Source organism: Papio anubis, chromosome 7 (assembly GCF_008728515.1).
Source record: "Papio anubis isolate 15944 chromosome 7, Panubis1.0, whole genome shotgun sequence".
Lineage (NCBI taxonomy): Eukaryota > Metazoa > Chordata > Mammalia > Primates > Cercopithecidae > Papio > Papio anubis.
Window position 1 is genome coordinate 15,467,088 of NC_044982.1, and position 13,520 is coordinate 15,480,607.

Sequence of the window (13,520 nt, forward strand, 5' to 3'; positions counted from 1 at the left end):
AGTTCAATTGGCCACTTGTGCAATATAAAGTGAGGGGATGACAAAGACCCCCACCTGTCTCAAAACATTTCTACTACCAAATACTAGCATCTGAAATCCTTGTCATTCCTTTGAGTTATACCATTATCCCCAGAGGCCATGGGTGAAATTGATGTAGGGGATTGGAAGGTGGTGGAGGGGCACCTGGCTCAGGGTCAGCAAGACTTTACCTTGGAAAGCAGGGGCTGGACTCTGCATGCGGTGGGACCCTGAAGATGTGAGCTTTGGATTGAGGCAGTGATGGTTCTAGGTGATAAAGATATAGAAGATGTGTTTTGGGGAAAGGTGGGCCCAGACAGAAAGCTGGGGAGGGAGGGATGGGCCAATGCAGTGGGCCACTGAAGAGGTGTATAAAGGAGAGCCGCCATTTTTTTCACCACGCTATTTGCAGTCTTCTTCCACTCCATCTTTCTCTCTTCCCAACCCACACTATAAATAATTGCAAGTCTTTGTTCTTTGCCTTAGGAATAGCTTCTCCAGCTGTTGCCACACATTTCTGAACTGAATAAAGCATCTCTTTTGAAATCCACAAAAGAAACAGATTGAACTATGGTGTATTCTTTTTAAGAGGCTTGACTCTACTAGGAAAAAAAAGCTCCCTTACCAAAGAAAGAACATGGAGTACATGTCATAGTCACTTGCCTTCACGTGTAATGAGGCAGTGACAAGCACCCTTAGTCTCCTTAGCCACTGGCCTTGTGGCAGGAAGAGAGCCAGGCAAGCACAGGGCACAGGCAGAGTGGCAGCCTCTGCCGACCCTGAGAACCAGCCTCCTCCTCCCTCCTGGTGCCCCTAGGAATCAGCATATCCCAACCATGACTCCTGGAAGCTCTTCAGGAACAGGTGGACTAATTTCTCAGCAATAGTCACTGTTTTTGTGATATAACAGAAAGCGGTTCTAGAAAGCAGGACCGCCAAGGAAGGACATCTGCTCTGTTGCTGCTGAGAAGAAAAGCAAGTGGGCACATGGTCTGCTTTCAGGGGCAAATGAACTGGGGGGCTGGGGGAATTTCTCATGGGTGCTGTCCCATGACCAGAGAAGATGGCTAGAGTTTTGTGTAGCTAGGAGAGATGACCGGCTGCTGGAGGGCAGCTGCTGCTTTAGATCACCCATGCCTGGACTCAGAGTGAGCAGGTTCCATTCATCAGTGTGTTGGATCCTTTTACAAAGTGGTATATCCTTTATATAGATGCCCACACAGGCTGATGACAGCCCTGTCTCATGAGATCATGGCTTGAGTTCTCACTCCAGGCCTGAGGACTTTTTTTTTTTTTTTTTTTTTTTTTTGAGACGGAGTTTTGCTCTTGTCGCCCAGGCTGCAACAGCGAGATCTCGGCTCACTGCAACCTTCGCTTCCTGGGTTCAAGTGATTCTTCTGCCTCAGCCTCCTGAGTAGCTGGGATTACAGGTGCCCATCACCACACCCAGCTAATTTCTGTATTTTTAATAGAGATGGGGTTTCACCATGTTGGCCAGACTCATCTCGAACTCCTGACCTCAGCCTCCCAAAGTGCTGGGATTACAGGAGTGAGCCACTGTACCCAGCCCAGGCCTGAAGACATTCTGAAGCACTCCCACCTGTGTCTCCCAGCTTCTGTCTGCATGGTCACCCCTGCCTCTGGGATCCTGTTTCCACATGGGCTGTAGTTGCTCTTTTTTTATTTTTATTTTTTGAGATAGAGTCTTGCTCTGTTGCCCAGGCTAGAGTGCAGTGGTGTGATCTCGGCTCACTGCAACCTCCACCTCCCGGGTTCAAGCGATTCTCCTGCCTCAGCCTCCTGAGTAGCTGGGATTATAGGCACCTGCCACCACGCCCGGCTAATTTTTGTATTTTTAGTAGAGACGGGGTTTCACCATATTGGCCAGGCTGGTCTTGAACTCCTGACCTCACGATCCACCCACCTTGGCCTCTTAATTGCTGGGATTACAGGCGTGAGCCACCGCGCCTGGCCTGTAGTTGCTCTTTTTGACTTTTATTGTAAATTGTGGTAAAATGCACATAACATAAAATGTACTCGTTTTCAAGTGTACAATTTAGTGGTATTAAGTATCTGCATAGTGTTGTGCAACTATCAGCACCATCTAGTTCCAGAACTTTCCATCACCCCACATGGAAACCCTACACACCTGTTAAGCAGTCACTTCTAGTTCCCCAGACCCAGTCCCTGCAACCACTGATCTGCCTCCTCCCTCTATGGCTTCACCTGTTTGGAACATTTCATGTAAATGGAACCATACAAGATGTGGCCTTTTGTGACTGGCTTCTTTCACTCAGCATAATGGTTTTCTGTTGGTTTTTTTGTTGCTCTGTCACCCAGCCTGGAGTGCAATGGCTCGATCTCAGCTTACTGTAACCTCTGCCTCCTGGGTTCAAGCAATCCTCATGCCTCAGCCTCCCAAGAAGCTGGGATTATAGGCATGTACCGCCACAACTGGCTCATTTTTGTATTTTTAGTAGAGATAGGGTTTTGTCATGTTGGCCAGGCTGGTCTCAAACTCCTGGTCTCAAGCAATCCACCCACCTTCACCTCAAGCAATCTACCCACTTTGGCTTCCCAAAGCATTGGGATTACAGGCATGAACATCATGCCCAGCTAGCATAATGTTTTGAGGTTCATTCCTATTGTAGCATGGATCAGTCCTCAATTCCTTTTTATAGCTAGATAATATTCCATTTCATGGATCTACCACATTTCGTTTTTCTGCTGGTGCTGTTTTGTACCTCATCTATCCAAATACAAAACTTGGCCCTTTCCATTTCCACAATGACCCCTGCTCACAGTTTCCTCATGGGGATAATGATACTTCATCGTTATCCTGTAAGGGTTACATAATACACAGCAGGTAAAGTGACAAAAGCACCTAGCAACTAGTGCTCAATAATATATTATTAATTATTATATCATCATTATAGTCATTATGCAATCATTATGATCATATAAATTCCTCTAACCTCTCGTTTTCTGTTGTATCTATTCATTTGTTTCACAAAATATCTTTTTTTTTTTTGAGACTGAGTCTCACTCTATGGCCGAGGCTGGAGTGCAGTGGCGCGATCTTGGCTCACTGCAACCTTTGTCTCCTGTATTCAAGTGAGTTTCCTGCCTCAGCCTCCCGAGTAGCTGGGACCACAGGTACCCGCCACCATTGCCCGGCTAATTTTTGTATTTTTAGTAGGGAGGGTTTCACCATGTTGGTCAGGCGTGGTCTTGAACTCCTGACCTCAGGTGATCCACCCACCTCAGCCTCCCAAAGTGCTGGGATGATTACAGGTGTGAGGCACTGCACTTGGCCCACAAAACATCGTAAATGCAATCAGGATTGGATAGCTGCAGAGAGATGTCTGGATTAGGTACTTGCAAGGATTATGCTGAATTGCATACTCCTTTGGTTCACAATCTTGGGCCATGAAGTCATGAGATCTCTATTATACCGTTATAGCAAGGAGTTCATGAACCACGTCTGCAGCAAGCATTTTCCAGTACTCAGTGGCTATCCTTTCTCTCTCACATATACGGGCACTACTGTTTCTCAAATGTGTGCAGTCTTTGTTGAGAATGAATAAAAGATAAGTTATATAAAAGCCTTTTATCATCATGTGTCTTCTCAATCTAACCAATACATAAGATACCACTTTTCTCATGGGGAGATCCTCATATTTGAGAAGATTAGAAACCACTAGCATACAGCAACGCTACAAGAAACCAAAACAATTCAACTCAGTATGGAAATCAAATGATTAACAAGAGTTTATTGAACACCTACTACAAGTTTGGTACTATTCTAAGCACCATAGTGGGGGCGTGTGGATATGGATATGCAGAAGATAGTTTCTGTCCTGCACACTCAGTAGTTGGAAAGAGCAGCCATAGGCCAGTACAGTAGTCAAGAATGTGTCAGCACAAGATCAAGCGTTAAATTAGTCCTATGGCTAACACATGAAATTAACATGGGCTGAAGTCATCAGGAAAGGCTCCAAGGAAGAGTCTGGCTTGAAGAATAGGCACATTTTTAAAGGGGCAGGGAGCTCCAGGTAGCTAGAGACAGGAATGAGCAAGGAGTCTTAGAGTACAGATATTGGCCTGCCTGGAGGCAAGAGTTTGATTTGGAAGACATGGTCAATTTCCATGGGAAGGACATCAGAGGACAGAGCCCTAGAGGTGCAAGGATGATTGAGGGGCAGTCAAAAGCCACTGAGGTTTTAGAGCAGAGGAGGGTTGAAGGAAGGCCTTGTCCCAAAATGCTCAGCCTGGCTGAGGCAGGAGAGTCTGTGTTCAGGGGACTTGGGCATGTTCATTCCCAGATACAGTCATTAAAGGGACTCCATAAGGGATGGAACAGGGGTCTCTGTACTCAGATCGATCTCTTACGACAGCACCTGGGTGTCTGCCCTCTATATCAACTGTCTTCTGCCCCAGACATGCACATGTGAATTGTCCAGACAGACTATGGACCTTTGTCCAGTTGTCAGAACTTTTTGCATTATTTCCAGGTTCAGAAAAAGGCATATGCCCTCTGAGAATAGACAAATGGACAGAAGTTTTTATTTTTATTTTATTTATTTATTTTTGTTGCCCAGGCTGGAGTGCAGTCGTGCGATCCAGGCTCACTGCAACCTCTGCTGCCTGGGTTCAAGCGATTCTCTGGCCTCAGCCTCCCGAGTAGCTGGGATTACAGGCACCTGCCACCACGCCTGGCTAATTTTTGTAGTTTTTAGTAGAGACGGGGTTTTGCCATGTTGCCCAAGCTCGTCTTGAACTCTGGAGTTCAAATGACCCACCTGCCTTGGCCTCTCAAAGTGCTGGGATTGATTACAGGCGTAAGCCACTGTGCCCGGCCAGAATTTTTTTTTGGGTGGGGAGGTAAAGGGGGGCTTTCCGGAAGAGGAATTTATGGAAAGGAATGTATTGTCTTGTCTTGTCTTACATTGTATTTTTATTTGGGGCTTTTCAGTAAAGACCAGAAACCTGCTAGACAAATTCTAAAAGAGTTGTAACACTGGTCGGGGAATTTGCCAAGCTAGCTTAATAGATATCTTCCTACCCTCAACACTCCTTAAAGCAATAGCCCTTCACGGGTAAAGTCCACACTGACCACACGTTCCTCCCTCTCTTGCAGAGGGCAAAGGGTAGAAGACCAAGAGGCTGAGGTGTTTGGAGAAGCCAGGGAAACGGGTGGACTCGCCCTGCAGGATGCAGCTGCTGAGCTGCAGAATGCTCACCCCAAGTCACCCTGGAAGACAGAGCCATCCCCACCCTCCCTGTGCACATTTGCTGGGAGTCTGATAGGGACAGTGGAGAGGGAACAGCCAAGGCTCCACCAGATGTCTTAGGCATCTTCCTCAGTGTCTCCTTCTTCCCATCAGTCCTAGAGAACCTACCTGTGACCAAATACGGTCAGAGGGGAGCTGGATCATGCACCCCATGGCTACCGGTGGACTTTCCTGAGATCAACAAGCTCCTGCCAGTGGCTCTTAGTTTGCTAACTAGGACAGAGCTCCCCCAGAGCCATGGCAGGAGGCAGAGCGTCCCTCCCTTCATGACCAAACGCTGCCCGACCCTCAGGGACTCCCTGTTGGTTTCAGCCCAGATGAGGAATGATGCTTATGGCCAAAGTCATGCAGGAGGCTGGGAGAAGGTTTTAAAAGCTCATAGAGGGGCCGGGCGCGGTGGCTCATGCCTGTAATCCCAGCACTTTGGGAGGCCGAGGCGGGTGGATCACGAGGTCAGGAGATCGAGACCATCCTGGCTAACACGGTGAAACTCAGTCTCTACTAAAAATACAAAAAATTAGCCGGGCATGGTGGTGGGCGCCTGTAGTTCCAGCTACTCGGGAGGCTGAGGCAGGAGAATAGCGTGAACCCAGGAGGTGGAGCTTGCAGTGAGCCGAGATCGCGCCACTGCACTCCAGTCTGGGAGACACAGCGAGACTCCATCTCAAAACAAAAAACAAAAAAAACAACTCACAGAGGATGTAGCTTGGGACGCAGTGGCATCTATAACAAAAGAACAGAGCATATGGAGGCAATATCACTGTCATTCAACAGATACCCTCACCACTCCTTTTTCTGGCTGAGGTCCAGGGAGAGTAAGTGGTCCTCACCGAGATCCATGACTGGGATGGTAGCCAGTCTGGGGCTCGTCTGTGGGCTTTCCCCCATATGAATCTGACCTAATTTTGGAAGCAGTCTGGAACAAGGTGTTTTCCTCCCTATGGAGGTGCAATGAAAGTGTGCTTAGCCGGCGAGGAGAGAGGAATGGGTATTAGGGCACGTGTTTCTGCAGCCACCAGCCAGATACCTGCATAGTCAGATGTTTCCTCCTTCTTCAGGGCCCCGCTTGTGCACCTCAGTAGAGTTGGACAGACTGACTGTCCCATGATTGGATCAGTGAGTTGTAAGTAGGGTGCATAGAGGTTTTGGCTTGTCTGAGACCATTCCAGGTTACATCTGCTATCCCAGAGTAATTATTAGTAATGTCCCCTTTCATTCTTTTATTTTTTTAAATTTTATTTTTAATTTTTGTGGGTATATAGTGGATGACCCTTTTCATTGTTTTTTTTTTTTTTTTTTTGAGACAGAGTCTTGCTCTGTCACCCAGGCTGCAGTGCAGTGGCACAATCTCGGCTGGCTGCAACCTCTGCCTCCAGGGTTCAAGTGATTCTCCTGCCTCAGCCTCCCAAGTAGCTGGGATTACAGGCATGCGCCACCATGTCTGGCTAACTTTTGTATTTTTAGTAGAGACGGGATTTCACATCTTGGCCAGGCTGATCTCGAACTCCTGACCTCAGGTGATCCACTCGCCTCGGCCTCCCAAAGTGCTGGGATTACAGGTGTGAGCTACTGTGCCTGGCCACCCCTTTCATTCTTAAAATGTCTTAATTTTGACAATAAATTGCTTGGTCCCCCTAGTTTATAAGGTGACAGATTTACATAAAGCACGCAAAGTCGCTTAAGCAAAGAGAGGGTTTTATTGCCAGAACTACAGGAAAGTCAGACATCATGAGAACCAGAGACTCCCCTGAGGGGTCCCCCACCATCTCTCCTGCTTCTTTCTCCCCTGTGGCTCTTGTTGCCTTTTCTGTCTGCACAGTTACCCTTTTCTTCCTGACAGCTGCCACCAGCTCCTGAGGTGGACATTTGGCAGTTTCCATCATCAGAAGAACCCTGACTTTCTCAGTTGCAAGTCCCCAAAAACACTCAGGAAGAAACTTACTGTCCCACGGTGGGCAGGAGGGCAAGATGGTTCCAGAACCTTGCAGCTGTCTAGGGAACCATGACGAGAATGGAGGAAGAGGCAGTTTTTAGGAGGGGCAACCGGTGCGGAATGGACAATTCCTTCAGTGTCTGGTACAATCAGCATCAAGTATTTATTGAGCGGGCCCTGTGGCATTGATCTAACCACTTGCTTGTCAAATGTGTACCAGAGCGAAGTAATATTCCCCATTAGTCTCCAGAGAGATGCCATTCATCCTGGGGACAGAGCTGGCCATGGAACAGAAGACAGAGGAGCTTCCTTGCTTGGGAGGGCGAGGTCCCCGAGGAAAGATAGATGCTGCTTCCCAGAATACATGTGGCTTCAGGTTGGCAGCCCTCTGTCCCTGGGGGTGACTCTGGCTGTGCGCACGCCTGTGTTCACAGGATCTGAAATGGCTCAGGGCCAGTAGGCCAAGGCACTGGGAGCTGAGGTCACCATGGCCTGCAGCAATCCCTGCTTAGGGGGACCCTATGGAAAAGGATCCTCTTTTCCCCTCTCTCCCTGACCACAACCCCCATCTCTGTCCTGGAAGCACTTTCTTCCTTGGACAAGCTCTGCCCCAGGCTCTGAGGTCTCACCAGAGGCACTACTGACAGCAACAGCAATAACAACAGCAGAGAACAAGACCCTGAGGGGGACTCATCTGCTTCTCTGATTTTTTTCTCTCTAATAGGCAGAAGCTCTAGGACTGTCCTAGTGACTGAGTAGAACCCTGTGGTTGTGGAACTTAACATGGAAGACTGACGTGCTCCAAGAAGGAAAGAAAAGTATTCTTATAATAGTGGGCTAGAAGCTCCGACTCACATTCAAACTGTATTATGTAACCCACAGGAAGGTGAAGCAAAACATGATGCTCTATATCATTATCTATTTCCCTTTTCACATATCTTTTACTGTAAATTCCTTGAGGTCAGGGTCACTGTTTTCTAATTCCTTGGAGTTCCAAAACTGGACAAAGCACTTTGCACATATACTGACTTCTCTATATTTACTTGCAATTTCCAATGGGGTCCGCTTCTCCCTGGCTCCCAGCTCACCTTCTCTGCCTGGAACATCTTCCTCTGACCCTTTGCCTGCCCAGCTCCTCCTCCTCCTTGCAGACTCCCCTCAGCTTTCACCTCCCCAAGATGCCTCCTCTGACCCCCGGCTGGGTTAGAGGCTCCATCCCTGGGCTGTCTCATTGTAGCTGGCTATAGGTCTGTCTTCCCCAGGTTAGAAAAGCATTTCTTATTCCCTGGTGCTGTAAAGAAACAGCACTTGAACATAAATTTAATTTCCTTAGCAAGGCCATTTTTGCTTTCTGCAGAAAGGGTACACTCGCCAGCAGTTTTGTCACGAGAGTACACTGAACAAAGGAGACAGGGTCATTTATAACCTGACACACCCACCCTACTGCTGTGTCCAGTTTCCATTGGCTGGAATGGGACCTCACATTCTGTGTTTGTCCCGAATGGCTGGCAACTTAGAACTTTTTAAAAGAGGCAAAGGCAGAGGAGAACAAACGAAGGAGGAAGTAACTTGTGGAATGCTGAGAAAGGTAAAAACACCTTCAAATAAGGAAGAGGAACAGGCTATGACCTAATGCTTGCTTGGACCAGTATAAGCATGCTTGGGCAAATATTTCAGCTAAATTGTGGGAGCTAAGAACATAAAGTACATTGATTTCTTTATTACGGATAGCAGATACTTAAGAATGTTAGCACAGGTCTTTGAATACATTTTGCTTCTAAGAGAAGTTACTATTTATTCCTAATTAGATGGGAAGGAAAGTCTTTGAAGAGGAACCTCTACTTTACTTTATATACCCATCAGACAGGGGGCTTCTGTAGGGCAATACAATTCCTGGCACGCAATAGGTGATCAATAAATATTTTTTGAATGGACAAAGATGATTTTGTAAGCAGTGCGTGATTCGATTCTAGGCACAGAGAAGATTAAGACATTGGTTGAGTCCTTTGAACTTTTGGGGGGCTCGACTTTTTTAGTCTGTGGAGACCAGGGAACAAGACTAGCTGACATCAATCTTGTGGCAAACTTCTAGACTCTGTTCACCTCTGACTTTCAAAGGTGGTTCCCATGAACTGTAGCCACCTGCAGGTGCAGCCCTGATTTGGACCCTGGGGTCAGTCTTGTCCTTGTCCTGGAGGAATTTAGGGAAGTCTATAGCCTGGGCAACATGGTGAAACCCCATCTCTACCAAAAATACAAAAAATTAGCCAGGTGTGGTGGTGTGCACCTGTGGTTTCAGCTACTTGGGAGGCTGAGGCAGGAGAATGGCTTGAGCCTGGGAGGTGGAGGTTGCAGTGAGCTGAGATCGAGCCACTGCACTCTAGCCTGGGTGACAGAGTGAAATCCTGTCTCAAAATTAATTAATTAATTAAATTAAAAAATAAAACATAAAAAAGTGTTTATTGAGTGTCCAGCCCTCGAAGCTCACCTGATCTGATAGGGGATCTGAACAGGTATAAAATACAGTCAGCCCTCTATATCTGTGGGTTCCACCTCTGTGGATTCAACCAACTATGGAGCAAAATTATTTAGAAAAAAATGAAAGGTTGTGTCTGTACTGAACATGTACAGGCTTTTTTTCTTGTCATTATTACCTAAACGATACAGTGTTACAATGGTCTATATAGCATTTACAGTCCACTGGTTGGAGTGGAGCAGACCAAAGCTAAGAATTACAGAGAGGAAAGCACCCTGGTGAGATTCAGGAGGAACATTTGGTAACAGGGTGGGCTAGAGATTGGTGCGGACTGAGCAGTTACCACCATCGTAATTGCCTTAGAGCTTGAACATTAGTGCTAGGAGGTGGGAGGGATGGAGAAGAAGAGATGCATAAGAGACAGATGGGCTGGGCATGGTGGCTCATCCCTGTAATCCCAGCACTTCGGGAGGCCAAGGCGGGTGGGTCACTTGAGGTCAGGAGTTCAAAACCAGCCTGACCAACATGGTGAAACCCCATTTCTACCAAAAATATAAAAAATTAGCCAGGCATGGTGGTGGGCGCCTGTAATTCCAGCTACTTAGGAGGCTGAGGCACGAGAATCTCTTGAACCCAGGAGGCAGGGGTTGTAGTGAGCTGAGATCAGGCCACTGCACTCCAGCCTGGGTGACAGAGCAAGACTCTATCTCAAAAAAAGAAAAAAAAAAAAAAGAGAGAGAGAAAGACAGATGATGGTGGAGAGAACTGCTAATGCTTGGAATGGAATAGATGGGGGGCTCAGGTCTTGGCCAGGAGCTCAAGTCTTGGCCCAGGCAGCACCCCTCATTCATTCAACAACATGTATTGCCAGCCCTACTGTGTGCCAGAGACTATGCTAAGCACTGAGGACACAGCACGAACAGGACAGGGAAACTCCCTACTTCCTGAAGGAGGAAGACCACCAGCAGCAAAGAAGAAAATACATAGATGAAAAAGATCATTTTGGATAGTGGTCTATGCTATGAAGCCATTAAAGCAGAGAATGGAGATGAGATGGAGAGTAATAGCGGTGGGGTGGATAGAGGGAAGCTACATTAGACTGGGGGCCATGGAAGTGACTTCAAGAAGTGACAGCTGAGCTAAACCCTGAATGATGCTTTAACAATGAGCCATGGAAGATCTGGAGGCCTCAAGGTGGAAACACGTATTTCTGACACATTATTAAAAAACACTCTTTTATGGATCGTTTTCTCTTTGTTCTTTTTTTTTTTTTTTTTTTGAGATGGAATCTCTCTCTGTCGCCCAGCCTGGAGTGGAGTGGTATGATCTCGGCTCACTGCAAACCCGGCCTCCCAGGTTCCAGCAATTCTCTCACCTCAGCCTCCCAAGTAGCTGGGATTACAGGCACGCAACACCGTGCTAATTTTTGCATTTTTAGTAGAAACGGTGTTTCACCATGTTGGCCAGGCTGGTCTCGAACTTCGACCTCAGGTGATCCACCCGCCCTGGCTTCCCAAAGTGCTGAGATTATAGACGTGAGCCACTGTGACCAGCCTTCTCTCTTTGTTCTTTAAGTGGGAGGCAGACCACTACCTCCGATGTGGTGGAAATATAAGTGTGCTAAGGGCAGGCACAAATGTGGCTCTTTTCCCTGCACTGTTCCCAACATGTAGACGTAGGGTTGAAAGTTGGGGCAGGGCATGCATGCCTGTAGATCTTTCTGAGATGCAAACTCTGATGGGCATGATGGCTCATGCCTGTAATCTCAGCCTTTTTGGAGGCCAAGGCAGGAGGATCACTTCAGCTCAAGAGTTTGAGACTTGCCTGGGCAACATAGTGAGACTCCCATCGCTACCAAAAAAATTTTACAAATCAACCAAACATAGTGGTGCATGTGTGTAATCCCAGCTACTCGGGAGGCTGAGGCAGGAGGATTGCTTGAGCCCAGGAGGTCGAGGCTGCAGTGAGTTGTGATCATACCACTGCACTCCAACTTGGGTGACAGAGCAAGGCCTTGTCTCAAAAAACAAATCAAAACAAAACAAGATGTGCAACCTACATGTCTAACACATTCACCAAAGGCCTGTGATAATGAAACTGATACCACCAGGAACTTCATGAGGATCCTTCGGCCTGCCTTTAATCAGCTTCGAACACTGACAGGAAGAGGCTTGCAATTAATGGTCATCGTCAAACTTCTAACAGCTGGCTTCAACCTTACAGAACATGATAAGGATGGGGAAATGTCCAATTATAGGAATCACCACTTCTGTAAGTTGACAGCAAGCCATGTGCTCGTAAGAATTGCTGCTATTCCTGGTATCGAGGTGGACTTTGTTCTCAACAATGTTCCCGAAGTAATCACAATAATAAGCTTCACGTGGCTGTTTCTGATAAGGCCTCCAAACACAAGCCCAAGAGCAACGAAGTAAAAGCGAAGACATTTGGTTACCATGGTGGTCAGAACATCAGACTGGCTACGCTTGGGTCAGGTACCTGTTTCATGGGAAGAGGGGGGTGTGTCTCACTTTTTATCTTGGAATTCCTCCCATATAAGAAAGGGTGTTGCATGCAGTCAAACTGACAAATACCTTCTACATGCTCTATCACAATTTCCTTCTTCTCTGCTTTTCCAAATGTTACCCAGCTACAGTAGGCTGAATAACATGCCCCTGCCTCCAACTCCAAAAGACGTCCACATCCTAATCCCCAGAGCCTGTGAATATGTTACTTTACATGATGAAGTTGACGACCTTGAGGTGGCTTTATTATCTTGGATTTTCTGGGTGGGCCCAATGTAATCATGAAGGTCCTTATGAGGGGGATGACAGGAGGGTCAAAGAGGAGAGAGGAGATGTGACGACAGAAACAGAGGCTGGAGAGGCCAGGCGTGGTGGCGCGCACCTGTGATCCCAGCTACTCCGGAGGCCAAGGCAGGAGAATTGCTTGAACATGGGAGGTGGAGGTTGCATGGGCTGAGACGGTGCCACTGCACTCCAGCCTGGGTGATGGAGTGAGACTCTGTCTCAAAAAAATAATAAATAAATAAATAAAATAAAATAAAAATAAAGAAACAGAGGCTGGGGAGATGGCCTTTGAAGACAGAGGAAGGAGCCACAAGGCAAGGAGTGCAGACAGCCTTTGGAATCTGAAAAGGGCAAGGAAACAGTCATGCCTAGAGCCTCCAAAAAGGAACACAGCCCTGCCGATGCCCGGATCTTAGCCCATAAGACCCATTTTGGACTTCTGACTTCCAGAACTGTAAGACAATAAATGTGTATTGTCTTAAGCCACTTGTAGTAATTTATTTGCAACAGCAGTAGGAAACTAATATACCTGCTAAAATATCACCCTTTGGAAAGGTCATGCTGGCCCTGGCCTATGGCCGTCAAGGTTTGTTCCCATGTATGAATCCCTATTACTTATGATGAAGTCATTTGAGATTTAGTACCGTATTGCTGTGGGATGTGCCTCCTGTTTTTTCTTCAACATTTCTCTCAGCTTAGTTAACATGGCACTTGTACTTGTTTATGTAGCACACAGAACAGGGCTTACCCATTATTATTCTCTTAATACATGCTTTTGGTTTTGGGTCTTTTTTTTTTTTTTGAGACGGAGTCTTGCTCTTTTCCCCAGGCTGGAGTGGAGTGGCGCGATCTTGGCTCACCGCAACTTCCACCTCATGGGTTCAAGCAATTCTCTGCCTCAGCCTCCCAAGTAGCTGGGATTACAGGTGCCCACCACCACGCCAGGCAAATTTTTGTATTTTTAGTAGAGATGGGGTTTCGTCATGTTGGCC

The 13,520-nt window shown here is 47.0% G+C and overlaps 1 protein-coding gene and 1 non-coding gene across 3 annotated transcripts in view; both read right to left on the reverse strand.

Annotated features, from left to right (window-relative positions):
* The window catches only part of DGLUCY (D-glutamate cyclase), a 159,114-nt gene that overhangs the window by 125,096 nt on the left and 20,498 nt on the right, over positions 1 to 13,520 (reverse strand). The window lies entirely within an intron of this gene.
* Positions 4,981 to 5,041, reverse strand: LOC116276056. The gene has a single exon (XR_004185504.1). It is a non-coding gene; the product is annotated as a U7 small nuclear RNA (small nuclear RNA).